This window comes from Phacochoerus africanus, chromosome 4, assembly GCF_016906955.1.
Source record: "Phacochoerus africanus isolate WHEZ1 chromosome 4, ROS_Pafr_v1, whole genome shotgun sequence".
Classification (NCBI taxonomy): domain Eukaryota; kingdom Metazoa; phylum Chordata; class Mammalia; order Artiodactyla; family Suidae; genus Phacochoerus; species Phacochoerus africanus.
In genome coordinates, this window is record NC_062547.1 from 48200153 (window position 1) to 48211897 (window position 11745).

The 11745-nt window shown below is 41.8% G+C and overlaps 1 long non-coding RNA gene across 2 annotated transcripts in view; it reads left to right on the plus strand.

Moving 5' to 3' along the window:
* Positions 1 to 9762, plus strand: part of LOC125125367 (uncharacterized) — a 95936-nt gene extending 86174 nt beyond the window's left edge. For both annotated transcript variants that reach the window (XR_007134411.1, XR_007134412.1), the window contains 2 exons: positions 7514 to 7617; positions 9594 to 9762. This is a non-coding gene — a long non-coding RNA (uncharacterized LOC125125367). The remainder of the gene's footprint in view (positions 1 to 7513; positions 7618 to 9593) is intronic.
* The last annotated feature ends 1983 nt before the right edge of the window (positions 9763 to 11745 follow it).

Here is an 11745-nt window from a genome sequence, read left to right on the forward strand (position 1 = left end):
AAAATAATACTGTGTACTGACTGATCTCATTTATGTGGTATATTTTGGCAATTAATTCATTCAACAAATATTGCTTGTATACCATTTTAGATGCTAGAGACATAGTGGTGAACAAAACACAAATCTCTATTTCCAAAAATCTTTTCGTATAAATATATATCATTTATTTTTATTATTTTTAAAAATTTTTTAATTTTTATTTTTTGTCTTTTTTTTGCCTTTTATTTTAGGGCTGTGCCCACGCCATATGGAGGTTCCCAGGCTAGGGGTCTAATCCGAGCTGTTGCTGCCAGCCTACACCAGAGCCACAGCAATGCCAGATCCGAGCCACATCTGCTACCTACACCACAGCTCATGGCAATGCCAGATCCTTAACCCACTGAGCAAGGCCAGGGATCCAACCTGCATCCTCATGGTTACTAACGGATTTGTCTATGCTGCGCCATGACGGGAACTCCATCATTTATTTTTAACAGTAGCAAAATTATTTTACATTTAAGGGACATCTATTGTTTTCTCTCAGTTTGAGTCTTGCCTTTTAATTTCCAGTAGTGTTTTTCAAACAACAGCTTTTAATTTTGCTTAAATCCAATTTATGATTTTTTTTTTCCTTTTATGACTAGTTCTTTTTTGGTGTTTAAGAAAATCTTTGCCTAATAAAATTCATTGAGTAATTAAAAAAAAAAGAAAAAAAAGACCTTTGCCTGTTCCAAGGTTGTAAAGATTTTATCATGTTTTCTTCTAGAAGTTTCATGTTTTATCTATACCTTTATATAATCTATCTCTTAAGACTTTGTTTGGTCTGAATCACAGAGATTAGTCCAGAAATGGGCAGCCATAGCTCTAACTAGTGCATGAGATACTCTTTACCTTGGGGGTAGTGAATTTTGTGGGGTAAAAGCCAGAGCAGCTGTTGGCTATCTTTGCTGCCTGAGCATGAAACATATGCAGAAGAAGAAAGGAGAGATAAGATATGGAAAGAGGCAGTTTCCTGAAACAGATACCTGGATCCCACTGGACCTGAAGCTATATCTCCTTGAGCCTTTTAGTTACATGAGCCAGTTAGCCCCGATTTTGGCCTCTGGAAGTTTGAGTTGTGTTTATTTCAACTACAATTGAACTTTAGGTGACTAATGAACAAAATAAGGATGTAGCATAACATATTTTATCAGTCTTCTATGAATGGACATTTAAGTTGCTCCAGGTTTTAGCTATTATAAGCCATGCAGCCACCAGGGGCTGAGGGGACAAGGAGAATGGAGGAATCTTTTGGATAGAAGGAAGGGCTAGGTTTTGAGAGAGATGCAGTAGGTTTCAAAAGAAGAATAAAGTCAGCCCACATAGCAGCGCCAGGGAGAGGGGGCTGTTTCATCAGACTCTTCCTTAGGGGATTGGAGACCTCTGCCCAGGGGCAAAGGAGTGGCCAGGGAGAAACAAGGCTGTTCCAGATGCTTTAGCACCTGTACATGAAGACAGAGACAAAGGCAGAAGGAGAAGCCTGCTGCCATTATATGTGTTCCTGAGGTCGGCTCTGATCTGGCCTCTGCTGTGCTCATGATCATGGTCTTAGTTTCAGGCCTCTCCACAGATCTCTTTGTACTCACACACAGCCCTCTGTGGAGGTTACTCACCCTGAAACACAGGGTCTTTCTGTGACCTTGAATATAATCTCAACTATAAATAATCATTTGAATAACTTTAAAGTCTGAAGATAAAATAGATGATGAAGACCTTATAATTATTATTGCTAAGGCTCATTGGAAAAATGAGAGTGTGTACTGGAGATAAAAGTGCTTTAGCATAAACTCTGGAGTCAGAAAGATCTCAACGACTCTACTGGATCAAAACCTTGGGCAAGTGACTTCTTATGCCTCAGTTTCTTAGTCCATAAAATGGGGATAACAAACACTTCCCATATATAATTGATGTGAGGATGATATGAGGTAATTTTTTAGCGGCATGACCCATGGAACAGAACCAATGAATGGTAATAGTATTAATAAAAAGGTTCAGAAAAGTACAGACATGTCCAAGGCCCCATAACCAGTGAGAGTCCAGAACAGTCTTGAATCCATGAACCTTGTTCTTCCTGCTTCTCTAAACGGCTTCTGAAGTAACTTTTGAAAGGATGCATGGGAAAAAGAGACTAGCTTCTAAGCTGGTGAAGGGAGAGTGCAGAGATAATAGGAGGCTTTCTGATATTTTCCCTTCAGTGTCGGACAGTTTTCCTTTCTCAAATATTCGGCGAATACTGGTCTATTTAGAGTGAGGTCCTTGTAGGCACGGAAAGATTTCCTAGTGCAACAAAGACCTCAGTAGAGTTGCCCAACTTCCCAGCCTCCCGGCCCAGGCTCCCCCTAGCGGCTGCGGCGGGACGTGCGCATATCAACTGGGAAAGGAGGCCTTGGGTGCGGGGAGATGTTTGGAAGGGTCACTTCCAGACCCACCACAGACCGAACCCAGCTGTGATGCAGTGCTTCCTCACGGGAAGGACATTCAGCATTCTGCTCTGGGGATTTCAGGGTCAAGATGTTCAACGGTGGTAGGGAGCGGAGCTGAGGTCCTCCAGGAGGATCTTGAGGAGGACGCGGTGAGGAAGACAAAGCCTTTCATGACCCGGCGAAATCTCCAGTAGCTCTCTCACGTCCCTCAGTGCCAGGGTGCTTCACCAACAGGCCGAGGGAACATTCTGGACCCGCCTCTGGGGAATCTGCTCCAGAACGCCTGCCTCCGAGTACCCTGTCTCTGGTAGATTTCAGTGGAAGCCTGTGGTATTTAATATCCAGGACAGCCTAGGAACTAGATTCCTTTATTATCCTTCTCATAGATATGAGGAGACTGCGATTCAGAAACCCTGCTTCTCCTGCCAAGGATCACACACCCATGGAATGGCGCTCAAGTTCAGGGCTGAAAACCTCAAAACCTGTTTCTTTCCACCAGGCTACCCTGCACTGGACGTGGTAATTATTTGTCACCTACAGACACCATCAATCATAGAATTGAAGAAAAGCTTGGAATTGCAGCAGAGAGGAAAAGCCTTATTATCCTCAGTTGGACTTTCCTTGCTTCTTACCCATCTTCCTCCCTCAGGATGGTCTGTCCTATAAGCCTTCCTTTTATCTAAGAACCACTGCCAAGCCACAATTTCCTGTGCTTTGTCTCGTTATCCAGGGAAGAGAGTAGTGTCTGCCAGCCTGATCTGTGACTCCGCGCGGTAATTACTTCTGGACTGTTTGGGTCCAAAGGGCTGGCTAAATATCTCCAAGAAATACCATGGCCTTCCGGTTCCTTCATCGCCTTGGTGGAAGTTAAAAACAAGAGAATTAATATTCTTGGAGCACTATGAAGTATCATATATTGAATCGATATGTAAATATCCGTATTCATAAATATATTAATGTGTGTGTATCTTTATATACACACCCTTACTTAACTTCATATATATACTTATTCCTCACCACAACTATTTGATGTAGGTGTCAGTACTCCCACTATATAGATGAGGAAACTGAGGATCTGAGAGGTAGAGTGATCTGTCCAGAGTCACATCTCTGAGGCCCAAGAGCTGAGATTTAAACCCAACTGGTCTGACCACCCATCTGTAATCTATCTCCTTCATCTACTTCCATGCTGTTTTTTCCTAAGTCAATGCTACTTAGATATATTTAATTTACAATAAAATACCCTGATTTTGAATGTATGGTTTGATGAGTTTTGACAAATGTATGTACCCTTGTAACCACCACCACAATTAAAGTATAAATATTTCCATTATGCTCAAAAGTTCCCTTGTGCCCCTTTGGGGTCAACTCCATCCCCAGCCCAGGTAACCACTACCCTGCTTTCTGTCACCGCAGATTAGTTTTGACTTCTCTAGACTTTCATATAAAAGGACTCATACAGTATGTACACTTTTGGGTTTGGGCTCTTTTACTTAGCATAATGCTTTTTATTACGCTAAGTAAAAGAGAGTTATCCATGTTGTTACATATCGATAGCATTTGCTTCTTTTTATTGCTGAGTAGTATTCCATTGGGTCAGTATACAGTTCATTTATCCACCATTCCTCCTGATAGACATTTGTGTGATTTCCAGTTTTGATCTATTATGGAAAATGCAGCTGTGACCATTGCTGTACACTTCTTTGTTTGACATAAGTTTTTATTTCTCTTGTGTAAATCCCTATGAATAGAATTTCTGCGTTGTGTGCAAAGTGTTTATCTTAAGAAACTGACCAGCAGTTTTTCAAAATGGTACCAGTTTACACTCCCACCAGCACTTCTGGAGTTTCAGTTGTTTTAAGTTCTTGCCAACATTTTGTCCTCACATGGCAGAAAGGGAGAACTCTGGTCTCTTCAACCCCTTATCAGGACACAAATCCCATTCATGAAGGCTTCAACTTTATGAGCTAATCACTCCCCCCACCCCCACCCCCATCAAAGGCCCCACCTCCAAATACCATCACATTGGGGTTAGGCTTCAATTTATGAATTTTAGGGACAGACAAACATTCTGTCCGTAGCGGTGTTTAAGTATAAATTCAGTCTCTTTCATAAGATATAGGTCTATTTTCTATTTCTTCTTGAGGCAGTTTGAGTAAGTTGCAGTCTTTCAGGAAATTTGTCCTTTTCATCTAAGTTATCAAATGTGTTGACATTATGTTGCTCATTATGCTTAAATCATTGACTCCATTCTCTGCCTTTGAGTTGATTCAGAATTTGTAATTTAGGAGTTCCCGTCGTGGCACAGTGGTTAACGAATCTGACTAGGAACCATGAGGTTGTGGGTTTGATCCCCGGCCTTGCTCAGTGGGTTAAGGATCTGGCGTTGCCGTGAGCTGTGGTGTAGGTCGCAGACACAGCTCGGATCTGGCATGGCTGTGGCTGAGGTGTAGGCTGGTGACTACAGCTCCATTAGACCCCTAGCCTGGGAACCTCCATATGCCGCGGGAGCAGCCCTAGAAAAGACCAAAAAAAAAAAAAAAAAAGAATTTGTAATTTATCTGCTTGATCTTTGTAGCCACTTTGTGCAAATATTTCCCCCACTCTTGTTCATTCTGCTGTTGTTTTGGAACATATATTATATTTCCTATTCTAATATAATCTGTTTTGAGAGATTAGATAGATAGAATGATACTTTATTCTTTGCATTCTGCACAGATATTAACATAGTATTCTGCATGTTCTAGGTGCTTAAAAATAATTATTAAAATAATAAATAATATTTTAATGTGTTTCCAAGCACCAGATGTATATGCACAGTGGGGACAGTGCACATTATAGGGTCGGGCTTCCTCTTTTTTGTCATCAAAAGTTGGCTCAGACATTGTTCATTGTTGTATATTTTCCTTATCTTGTGTGAACTCCTGTTGTCGCACTGCTGTTGTTGCACAATATTTTGAAAGTTACTTTATAGGTGTCTCTCTCCTACTCTAGTCTTAGTTTTTGTGACCCCAGGGCCCCTGTCTTGTCCCTCAGTGCCGAGCACAATGCTTGACACATAGAAATCATTCAGTAATAGTTGTTGGATGAATGAAAGAACAAAAAGGCCCTTTTCTGCCTCTGAAGTCTGGTGAAACATTGAGAACATATGTAACAGTCTGTGTGTTCTCTTGTGCTATATTTCAGAGAATAAACACGCAGGCCTATGGTGTTTTGAAATGCATTTTAAATGGAAAAACATTCAGCATGTGTTGTAAGTTACTGCTCTCACTCAAAGCAGGGTCCGGAACCAATCAATGTCTAGGACCCAACAGCAAGTGGACAACATGGCCTCTCCTCCCCCACCCTTATCATTTGTCTTGGAAGAAAATAACTGGTTTAAACCAAACTAACCTCTCCCGTCTTTGTTCCCAGAGATGAGGACTGTTTCACAAAGAAAGGAGGGTCTGCATCTCCACTGCTTCAGAAATACTGCCTTCAGAGCAATTACATAATAGGAAATGCCCCTAAACTCCAGCCAGATCAATTTGTTCCCCCTCCCCAGGGCTATTATCACAGTGCCCTTGCCAAAGCTCTCAACAAGTCTTCATAATCTCTTACATGTTTAGTTCTCTGTGGAGTTTTCCAAGCACTTTCCTCCCCATTATCTTTTCTAATCATCACAACAGCTGCTATATGTTCCAGAGGGCACCGAATAAAGGGAAAGAGATCCAGCTCTGGAGCCAGACGGCACTGATTCCATTTCTGCTCTGCCACTAACTGGGGTATGGCAGTGGGCAGATCTCTTCGTTGGCTGAGCCTCAGTTTGCTCATTTGTAAGATGGCAATAATAATTCTTACCTCACAGGCTTCTTGTGATGGTTAGAGCTACTATGTATAAACTGCGTGGCATGGTGTTTCACAGATGATAGGTGCTTGATAAATGGGAGTTATTACTTTCATGTTCTGTAAATGTCACAGTTATGTGGGGTTCTTGTAGTAATTCTGGGTGAGATTAAATCAGAAAATGTAAAACAATGCTAATGGATATCATCCATGCTGCCGGCTACCGCCTCCCAACAATTTCTAAAGGCAAGAGTCCAAGGAAATTAAAAAAAAAAAACCCATCCCCCAACACTAAATGGAACAAAGGGAGACCCTGTCACTGAAATATTGCTAGAGTGCAACTAAATCCATCCTGGAGTCTGTGGAGACCTTGTGCTTAAAGTGGTTGCTTTGGAGAATTTGGTATTAGTTAATCTGTTTCTATGAGTATCATTTAACAAAAATCAAATTGGCAGCTACTCTGTGCTAGATGCTAAGGTTAGAGAGATAAATGAATGAATCATTCAGTAACTGAATGAATCTTCTGCTCTCTCACAGAAGGCTGTACAAAGAGCACAGAGAATGGACTCACTAACTCTGTCCAGGATTGGGAAAGGCTCTACAGAAGATTCCTTTTTTCTTCTTTTCTCTTTAAAAAAATTTTTTTTAAATTATAGTTGATTTACAATGTTCTGTCAATTTTGAAGTTTCTTGAAGGACAGGATGGGTTTTCCACAGATGGTGCCATCGCAGAGTCTTATGGTATGATGAGATCTATGAAGATCTGCCATGGGGTGCAGTGAGGTTATGGGGATTAGCTTGGCATGATGGTCAAGTGTCCACTCTAGAGTCAGCCCAAACTGAGCAGGAATCCACACTTTGGAATCTGCAATCTGACGAGTTGCAGAACCTTGGAGAAGCTGTCCCAGTGCTGTGTTTACACAACTTAAATTGGAGATACTAGTAATACCTACTTTGGGGATTTTAAGGGATTGACAAATAATTTCCCATCTTCCCCATATAGATTTGAATAATTGAAAGGGAAGAAAGTAGATGGATGAATATCAAAATGTCACTGTGCTATTAATAAGACCATGTTTGAAAACCCGTGTTTAGGAATGATGTGCTTCCTAATCCTGGACCCCAACATCGAACAGATGCACCATGCACAGGAAGAAATGGAAACTGTAGGTCTCTCTCCTGGGGCAGATCTGCTCCACTGAGCTCATTGAGAGACTCAGCACAACAAAACACATCCTTTATTTTAGCAGGCAGTTTGAAGAGTGGTCCTCGATGTGGCTGCAAACATGTCTATTTCCTTCTTCCCAATCAACCAACGGAGTGAGGGACTCTCCCCATGCAGAATGAAGAGGTGAGCAAGAGGCCAAGAGTTTTATTCTAATGGAGATCCTTCCACATGGAAACATGAAGCCAGAGCCAGGGAGGTTGCTTCCAATACCTACAGCAAAGTGTTGTGAGGATGAAATATGAGGTCACACACACGATATACTAGGCACTGTGCTTGGCACGTTGTAAACACTGAACCAAGGTTAGTCTTTATTGTTGTCGTTGCTGTTATGGCAGCAGATTGTTAGACCCAAGTATACTATCTAACATCCTCTTTTTAAAATGTCCTTGAAGATATGCAAAAAGACAAACACTGGGAGCAAAAAAGAAGGCCATGTGCCAAAGTCTGAGGGGGAATTTCATGCAGCTGTACTGTTGATAAACATTCTGGACTTCGTTCTTTTTAGAAAGCATGGAACCCTCTTTGGAGAAGGAGCCTGAAGTGACCCCAAATATGAGCAAACTCTGTGCAGCTAGCTACATTCCTTCTGCATCTGGGGTTTATCTTTTGAACTTGATAGAAGTGGTCCTATCCTCTCAGTTCCATAAATTCCATTCCACACACAGACAGAAGCTAGCATTCTCAGGACATGGTATCTTGCAACCTGAAATAAGTAGCTATCCAAGGAAAGACATTCCGGTAGAAACGGTATAGAGTCCTGGGAATAGTGCAGTAGGTAGAGATGAGGCACTGATGGAGGCAGAAGCAGGAAAAAGGATGTAGCCTTTTATACTTAGACAAAAGAGCTATTGAGTGCATCTGTGACTCCAAAGTCAAAGGATGAGGAGAGCTCACCTCAGTCATGCTTAGTCAAGGGAGACAATTGCTTGCCTGGCCCAGGACTAGGGACCGTGTACATCCACACCTACTTTAAAAATAGATCCTAAAGAAGAGTACGCCAGCACCCAAATGCACAGGGAGAGAAGTCAAAGAGATTCCATGGCCCCTACCTGTTGGCAAAGGTTGAGCTTTGTTTAAAGATGAGTCAAAAGTGAAAAAAAGACACCCTATTGAAAGTTACCATAACAGAGTTCCTGTTGTGGCACAATGGAAACGGATCTGACTAGTGACCATGAGGTTGTGGGTTCAATCCCAGGCCTAGCTCAGTGGGTTAAGGATCTGGCATTGCTATGAGCTGTGGTATAGGTCACAGATGTGGCTCGGATCCTGCATTGCTGTGGCTGTGGTGTAGGCTGGCAACAGTAGCTCTGATTCGACCCCTAGCCTGGGAACTTTCATATGCCTCAGCTGTGGCCCTAAAAAAAATCAAAAGCAAACAAAACAAAACCCCCAAAAAACAACCACGCAAAAATTACCATAGCATAAGAAGAATGGAAAATTATTCCCTAGGCTCAGAAGAAAATCTTAAGTCTAAAAATTACTGAATGTACAACATGATAAAGATAATTAACACTGGTGTCTATCATAGATGAAAGTTGTTAAGAGAGTGTGCTCATCAAAATGAAGAAAATATATTTTTTCTATTTAATGTTGTATCTATATCAGATGATAGGTATTCACTAAACCTACCGTGGTAATCATTTCATGAGGTGGGTAAGTGGAATCATTATGTTGTCCACCTTAAATTTATACAGTGCTGCATGTCAATTATATTTCAATAAAACTGGGAAAAATTGTAAAAAGGAAAAACAAAAAAGGAAAAATTACCTACGAGAGGAGTCAGAAAAGTTTTTGGAAGACATTTGCTTGTTATTTCCAGTTAAGATGCAAGAAGTCATGGTCTCTGTGAAGAAGGATAAGTGAGTTTTATCCGCAATGGTTTGGATATTAAAAGGGAGTTTGCAAGTCAACCCCCAAAACAAGATTTTTAATTATATCACTGTTTTTATATGATTTTATAAAATTGAGTTATTCCTGAAGAAAAAAATTAGAAAAAAATAAAAAAAGCGATACAAATCCAAGTTTTAATAGAAGAAACTATTCTTTAGTTGGAAAAAAAGGCCAGTGTTTAGAAATCAATATGATTTGTTATGTTCCAGGTGTGAACTGAAGTCTGGCACTTGCCATCAGCCTCTGCATGGAGTAAAACATGAGCCGCTGAAGCTGCAGACCCGCAGCACTGCCTGAGTGGAGCTCAGCGTGGAGAACAGGAGTGAGGCTCTCTGTGCTCTGGGAAAACTGGAAGAACAGGCCTTCAGATAGTTAGATATTTTTTTGGAGAAGCTTTTATGAGCCCAATTCTTGCATCTCCTCATATCTAGAAAAACACTAAAATCCTTCAATGATGACCAATGTCTGTGACTAGTATATCTAGAAAAACACTACGCATATCTAGAAAAATACTAAAATCCTTCAATGATGACTGATGCCTGTGACTAGTATATCTAGAAAAACACTACGCATATCTAGAAAAACACTAAAATCCTTCAATGATGACTGATGTCTGTGACTAGTATATCTAGAAAAACACTACACATATCTAGAAAAATACTAAAATCCTTCAGTGATGACTGATGTCTCATGACTGATGTCATGAGACCAGCAGCAAACTCCTATAAAATGTATGCATGGCCGCATGCACATCCCCCTTCACCTTTATGACTTATATCTTGATACAGCCCTCTTTCCTCTTTAGGGTGGTATTTCAGACCTATCTGAAATACTGCCTCATGGGCTGTAGTTAGAGGACAAAACAAAAGATATCATGGTCATCTGCAACCACAATCACTCCCAAGGACGGGCCACTGAGCCCTGAGGGGACTCAGGGAAGAAACGAAGAAGACTGGCCCACAGTTGAGGTGCACATCAAAGGAGCAACTCCAGGAAGCCCACACTTTTACATCTTCCCATAGAAACTGGTTTTCTGTCAATCTGGTTATCTGTAAGTCTTTTGTTCCTACTACCTTCCCTTTGTTGCAAAACTCACATGGCACCCCCCCACCTCACTTGCTCAGAGTGGTTTCTCAGGGCTACCTGAGATGCTGTCTCTTGGGCTTAAGTCCTAATGTCACCCCAAATAAAACTTAACTCTCAAATTTCAGGTTGTATTTTTTTAGTTGACACAAGTGATATTGGTATATATTCCCAATGGCTTGTGGGTTTTCTTGTTTTGTCTTTTTGGGGCTGCACCAGTGGTATATGGAAGTTCCCAGGCTAGGGGTTGAATCCCAGCTATAGTTGCCAGCCTCCACCACAGCCACAGCTATGCCAGATCCAAGCCACATCAACAACCTATACCACAGCTCATGGCAACGCCAGATCCTTAACCTACTGAGCAAGGCCAGGGATTGAACCTGCATCCTCATGGGTACTGATCAGATTCATTTCCACTGAGCCATGATGGGAACTCCCCTAATGACTTGTTTTAATTTTGTTTTGTTTTATTTTTTAGGGCCACACCCTTGGCTTATGGAGGTTCCCAGCCTAGGGGTCAAATGGGAGCTGTAGCTGCCAGCCTACACCACAGCCACAGCCATGCTGGATCCTTAGCCCACTGAGCAAGGCCAGGGATTGAACTGGCCACCTCGTGGTTCCTAGTTGGATTTGTTTCTGCTTCACCACAAAGAGAACTCCACCTTGTTTTAAATTTTAAGAAAAACAAAACAAAACAAAATTTTTTTTATAAGCATCCATGCCCAAAACAAAAACAAAGCCACCCAGTTTATCTACAAAAGAACAAAAATCAAACTTCCCTTTGGCAACATTGAATGTCTTAAATCCATAAAGCAATATCTATATAGCTTTGAAGGGAAAAAAATGTGAAACAAGTGTCAGTCAGAGAAACTAAGAGGGCAATGGGAGTTCCCGTCGTGGTGCAGTGGGAACAAATCCGACTAGGAACCATGAAGTTTCAGGTTCAATCCCTGGCCTTGCTCAGTGGGTTAAGGATCCAGCATTGCTGTGAGCTATGGTATAGGTTGCAGATGTGGCTTGGATCTGGCATGACTGTGGCTGTGGTGTAGGCCAGCAGCTGTAGCTCTGATTTGACCCCTAGCCTGGGAACCTCCATATGCCAGGGGTACAGCCCCAGAAAGCAAAAACAAAAAAAGAGGGCAGAGTTCCCGTCGTGGTGCAGTGGTTAACGAATCCGACTAGGAACCATGAGGTTGTGGGTTCGATCCCTGGCCTTGCTCAGTGGGTTAAGGATCCGGCGTTGCCGTGAGCTGTGGTGTAGGTTGCAGACGCGGCTCG